Genomic DNA, 6,720 nt, shown 5'->3' on the forward strand with positions numbered 1-6,720 from the left:
TGGCTGGAGTCCCAAGTGGGTCAAGCCCCAGTGGGCTAATGGGCCCTAAACACTTGTTTAATAGTCTTATTTCCACTTCCTGGCAGTTCATTTACATTTTATAGTTCCATTCCAATTACATAGAGCCTTCAGCTAAAGAGGTGGCCCAAGTTAGTAGTTCAGTGAACAAAACAACCTTAAATTTGATAATGGGCTGTCAGGCAGGACCCTGGAGCTTACTATAGGCACAGAAATAAATCACTCTCAGGTTTCCTTGCACCTTTGCCTAGCACTTTTGTTCTTTCTCAAGTACTATCTTAAGACATTGGGAATATTCCTTAATTCTGCCACAACTCTCTCAGGAAGATAGCTTCAAGTGGGATGCATATTGCAAAGATGTGTCCGGAAGTATAAATGCCAAGCAAGAGAACTTGATTTAGTGCAAGATTGTGGGATGTGTGTATTTGTGTGTGTGGGAGTCTCACTAATAGCAAAATCAGTCTGAACCCTCAGAGGCTGGGTGTAGGACCGTCAAAGACACCAAAGTCATTGTTGGCTGCATTCACATAGAACAGCCCTGACCAACACAGCCCTGAAGATTCTTCTTTGGTAGATGCTCATGAATGGCTATTTGGGTCAGGTGGGATCTGGACACATGTAAAAGCATCCTTCACATCCTTGAATGGATACATTTCTGCTTTGAGATGAAGATTTTGGACATGAAGAAATACCTTTATCTGGAAAGTCTTCCCAAAAGATTCCTCTTCTCACTTCCTACCCCTAATCTTACACACATTCCTGCTGAAAATTATAATAACTGCAATTTACAACTCTGTCTTCCCCATTTTGTAGAGAGAAAATTGAGGCACAAAGGGATTAAATGAACTGTTCAAGACTGCGTAGACAGTAAGTGGTGGGAGCTGAGTTTTAAATGCAGGTCAGGCCTTGGTCCAGGGCCCATGCTATTAACCCCTCATCTAATGTGTCTCTGATGCTGGAGGTAAAAGAATTGCAGGGTTTCTGTTACAGCATTTTTAGTGTCCTGTGCTAGGCTAGGTGCTTCAGGGCCACTCTGAAGCAAGCCCAGAAGGTAGCAAATTGGACAAGAGCATCTGGAAATGGCATCATGTTCACTGCACTGTAGTAATAGACTGGTTAAGTGGGAGTGATATATAGATAGACAGGCCCTTGTTAGGTGAACAACTAAACACCTATGGAATTTGCCCTTGGGGATTTGATGCAAGTTGACTTCCAACAAGTATGTGGAAGATTGCAATGCATCTGTGTGGCTAGGAATGACCAGGAACAGGTAAATGGGATTGGGTTAGTTCCAGGGAAGAAACATTGGATATTCAGATGGTACTAATTAAGTAAGCCATAATAAATAGTGATCTTCTTAATATCCAATCAGAGACCACATAGTCCCTTAAAATAACTATATTTTGACAATTAGACTACCTTAGAAGCCACAAGCAAACTTCATGGTGGTCAACTTAGATAGAGCATGTGGAAAAGCAAAATGGTTGGGGCGAAGGGAGAGAATCAGGGTAGAAGAGGCTAGAAGACAAGGGGCAGGAGACTTGAGCCTCCATTCCTCAGGCACATACAGAAAGGCACCTCGTTTTCAGTAATAAAACACTCTGGAGCCACAAAAGGAGGCAAAGACAGTCATCTCCAAAGTTCTGACTTTACGATAATCTCAACACTAGAGAAAATTACAAGTTCAAGGATAGGCTGAGCTACAGAATGAGAGCATGTCTCAAAAATTATACATATATATATATGTATATATATATATATATATATGTGGTGATTAAAAACTCTTGGCAATTTTAACTTCGATAATTTTATAGTTCTTATTTAAGAAAATAACTAACATTGATCTCAATTTTAATGACTTTTATTGAACTTTTCAAAGAGCAAAAACAAAACAAAACAAAACAAAACAAAAAGCACCTGCAGGCAGTTGTGGTAATTATCCTCAGAAGAGTAGGCTGAACTTTACTGCTCATATCAAAACATGGTCAAGATTCACTGGAGGGCCTATCTGCAGGGAGGGGCAGGGTTGGGTTGCTTTTGCTTGATCTATGAGTCTGTCCCAAGGTTTTGAGGTCTCTGTGCAGTGGGTCCTTGGCCCCAACAAGACAGTTCTTTTTGGCTCTACAGAGGAAGAGAAGCTAAAGAGTTCCCAGAAAAGAAGGCAAGTCAAACGCAATTCAAATTATCCTGTGATCACCGATTGGCTGAGTGACCTTGGGCAAGTGACAGAACTTGTGATGGGCTTTTGTGAAGACAATAATCATATGAACATAGTGTGTATATATGTGATAGAGACCAGGTTCACTACTCAGATGACATGCACAGAAGGAGTCCTGCCTGCCACACTACTCTCTTGGCCTATATCCTGTCTGTCTCCACTTTGTCAAAGGCAAATTTCCCTCCAAACAACCCTAGAACACAGGAAATGTGACAAGGAGGACGGCCTAAAGCTGCTTGAGACTTACTATGAGAGAAACCAGCTTTTCAGCTTATAGCCTTGCCACGGCCCATTGGGGCTGTCTCAACCACCTATCCTACCCCACTGGAGCTGCTTGCTAAGTTCCTGTTTCACAAAGAAACAAGGAAGTGAAGAGCTGGGTGGGTCTCAGAGCAAGGGCTGGCTGGGTAGAAGTTCAGGGGGCAGGGAGTACCTCCCACTCCCAGCTCTCATGAGCCTTGGGGTGGGGGACTGGAGGAAGGATGGACAGGGAGGAAGCAATTGCTACTGCATCTTTCATAGTTCTATTTTTTGAGCACTAAAATGCCCAACTATTGGTTTGAGGAAGTGCCCAATGACTTGGTAAAATGCATTGCTGACGTGGGTTAGATGGTGAAGTGTAGACAGTCCAGACACTTCCTAAGACTTAACTTATTTTTTTTAAAAGCTGGAGCCACCTAGCGCTCAAATGATGGAGGACTGATTTAGTTATCTTAAAATGAACTATTTAAACTCTCTCTGTATATGTATTTATCATCTTTCCCATGCCATTTTCTATTCCCAAAAGTATTGAAAGCCTCAAGAAAGGTAGCTCAGAGCTGGGTATGGTGGTATGTAAACCATCACCATTGTTGTCATAGATATGACAACAGGCCTCCCTAGGCCTGTTTGTTACAGGTAATATAGGAGCCATTGCAGAGCTGAAGCAGGATGTTGTGGATTTAACCCTGGTTCCGGCTTCAATGGGCTATGGGACTTGGACAAGACCTTTTTTCAATCTTGCCTGTTATGGAGGTTTCTCTATCTGTATATAGGGGGTTTGAATTGCATGTTTGTTGTTTTTGTGGTCATTCAGCAACTATTTAGATAGACAGGAGATGGAATTTGTGGGGCCTGGTGCAAAATGGAAATGTAAGGTCCTCTTTAGAAAAATGATCAGGGCTGGGAAAGTGGCTCAGTGGTAGAACGCTTGCCTTGCATGCCTGAGGCCCTGGGTTTAATTCCTCAGCACCACATTAGCAAAAACAAAAAAGCCAGAAGTGGCACTGTGGCTCAAGTGGTAGAGCACTAGCCTTGAGCTGAAGAGCTGAGGGACAGCGCCCAGGCCCAGAGTTCAGGCCCCACGACCGGACCCAAAAAATAATAAAAAAAAATAAAGACAAATGCTCTAAAAAAAAAAAAAGAAAAAATGATCAAAGATTTCAGGCTAGATGATGCTGGCATGGTTTGAATGGTAGAGTACCTGCTTAGCAAGTGTGAAGTCTTGCATTCAAATCTTAGAACTACATCCTCCCCCACTAATAAAAAGAATTTCAAGCCAGGTGACAGGAAAATATTAAAACTCACCTTGGGGTAAGCACTGGTGGCTCATGCCTGAAATCCTAGCTATTCAGAGGGCTGAGATCTGAGGCTCATGGTTCAAAGCCAGCCAGGACAGGAAAGTCAGGAGACTATCAAAAAGCTGGAAGTGGAGCTGTAACTCAAGTGGTAGAACACTAGTCTTGAGCAAAAAACTGAAGGATAGTGTCCAGGACATGAGTTCAAGCCCCTGGGAACCTTCCGTACGACCCCCAACCCCAAAAAAAAAAAACCTAACTTGGAGCCTCTCTAAGCCCAACTGCCTGAGTGACTGCTCAGGTAATAAACTCCCAAACCTGATTCAGTATCTACTTCAAGTTTAATGATATTAGAAGCCCATACAGGCTGCTTTGGGTCAAGCTTTGCTTTCTGTTTTTTGTTTGTTTGTTTGTTTTGTTTTTGGTCCGGTCGTGGGGCCTGAACTCTGGGCCTGGGCGCTGTCCCTCAGCTCTTCAGCTCAAGGCTAGCGCTCTACCACTTGAGCCACAGTGCCACTTCTGGCTTTTTCTGCCTATGTGGTGCTGAGGAATCAAACCCAGGGCCTCATGCATGCAAGGCAAGCACTCTACCACTGAGACACCTTCCCAGCCCAAGCTTTGCTTTTGTGATACCCCTGTGGCATTTTTTGAGTACCTTGGGTTCAGGGAGTGTAGATAGAAAGATCCAAATGAGATACTTGCTTCACAACCCTTTCAGTTTTATCTATTTATACATAAATTGGAGTCCTCAATCTTTTCTCCAATGGTGAAGCTATAGCTGAACTCATGCTGTATCAATCATTAGTATTATCTTTTATCTGTGCAGTTTCCTGGTCTACAGACTGCCACATCTTGGTCTCATGGTCTTCTCTCCATAACCTCATAGGAAGGCAGTATGAGTAGTTTACAGAATGGATAACTGACAGGTGAAGTGACTTGCTCAAGGCCACACAGCCAGTACAAGTGGAACTAGACCCCCTGAATCCTAATTACTAGGAAAAGGGGATTTTCTACATAGTCTCCTCCACAGAAATAATCAACAGACAGGAGAGATTTGGTAAGCTCCATTCTCCAGCAAAAAAAAAAAAAAAAAAAAGATCCAAGCCCAGGATGGGCCTTTATGAATCTTCATTTTCAAGTCATGTCACAAGAGCTGCTGTGACTTGAATATTTCCCCAGTGACTCACAATGGGGCCCTTAAAGCAGGAATGGTCAGTGTCAGCCCTTTGGATCCAGGGAAGGGAGAATGTGGGCTGGCTGCTACCCACTCTGAAACCATGCTTCTTGGGTGGAAGATCTCAATCCCAAGATGGTGGGTTGGAAAGGGCAGCTGAATTGTGAGTTGTGACCAGGTGGGGTCCTGGTTTTGGAGCTAGGAAAGGGGGGAATACAGATGCCTCTGGCTTAAATGGCCACCTCCAGTGTGAGCCTTCGACTACATGAGAGGTTGCAGAGCTTTCTGAACAATGGTATGTAATCATGATGTGGCAAATGATGACGAATTTTATTAGTGTACCTGTCTGTGGGGTGAGCAGGTAAGAGAGCAAACAGGCCCACCAATGGGTGCCACAGGTTCCTTAGTGGAGATAGGTCAGGGCTGGAGCCTCGGATGTGGTAGCTGTCATAGGCCATCTTCACACACAGCACATTAGGCCTGGTTGACCTAGCCTTGGGAAACTTCCGGGCCTGGTGACTTTCTTTAACCTATCACCTTGTCCCCAGAACCTTGGTTCTCATCTCCTCCTACCTTATTTGTGCTCTCCTGGGCCACAAGTGCTGGCTCAAACTTTTATAGATGATCTTTACCAACTTTCCTAATATGTGGTTTCCCTGTGTTCCCTCCACAAGAGTCTATCACTTAACACAGGATGGAGGTGGCTGGATGGGCATGGAGTGCATGCTCATGAGTGGGAACACATGCACACAAATACACATGCGCACATGCACATTCTCAAGCCCTTGCGCTCCCCTACTGAGCTGCTGAGAGCTTCACATCCCCATCCCCCACCTTAGCCTCTTCTCTGCCTCCCCTACCACAAAAGCCACAGGTAACAGCAACCTCTGGTAACACAGCAACAGCAAACACAATACAAAACCAGAGGCAGGAGTCTTCACAAGGCTGATTTAAGCATCTAGCAGGATGTGAGGCCAGGTGGCTAACCGCCAAGACTAGAGAAAACTCTTCTCTCCCAACAGTAGGCTCAGTGGATGAGGGGCCTAGGAGGTAGGTAAGAGATTCAGCATGGTGCTGAAGGGAAAAGGAGCTGGAGTGTTGGTCCATCTGCCCCTCTACCTCCCAACAAAGTGTTGTGTATCCTTGGGAAGGCCCACTCCCTACTTGGACCTCAGTTTTCCTGTCTGTGAAATGGGGCCATGTAAGGACTTGGGAAGATTTAATAACATTGGCACCATGGCTGTACTCCAAGGACACCTTGGATGTCAGGAAAGCTTTGTAATAGTGACTACATGTAGTTGCCTCAATTGCTCCCTAAATTTCAAAATGCCTTGCCACAATCTATTCCTAGCCCATAGCCAAATTCTTGCACCCTAACTCTTCATGCTTTCCCTCAGCATGGGGCACACTCAGGGTTAGGAACTCACATGTGAGCAATGGGCTAGTGCATGTCTCTGGATGATCTCTGGCTCCAGACCTAACCTACCCCCTGCTAATCTGTTTTCAATCCTAGGATGGAAGTCTGCAACCAGAAGATTCATCCACCCTCCCTCTATAGGTACAGCAGGCAATCTGGAGAAAACCTAGTTCCTTCAAGCCCTATGGGCTGTAACCAGGAAGTCATTATAGGGCTGGGGACACTGGGATTGGCCATAGGCAGCCTTTAGGATGTGGGAATACCACCAAATCAGGAGCCAGTATGGATGGAAATGCTCTGGCCATCCATCTCCAGCAGAGGGATGATAGAGTAGGAC

The sequence above is a fragment of the Dipodomys ordii genome, unplaced genomic scaffold (genome assembly GCF_000151885.1).
Source record: "Dipodomys ordii isolate 6190 unplaced genomic scaffold, Dord_2.0 Scaffold38, whole genome shotgun sequence".
NCBI classification, from domain to species: Eukaryota; Metazoa; Chordata; class Mammalia; order Rodentia; family Heteromyidae; genus Dipodomys; species Dipodomys ordii.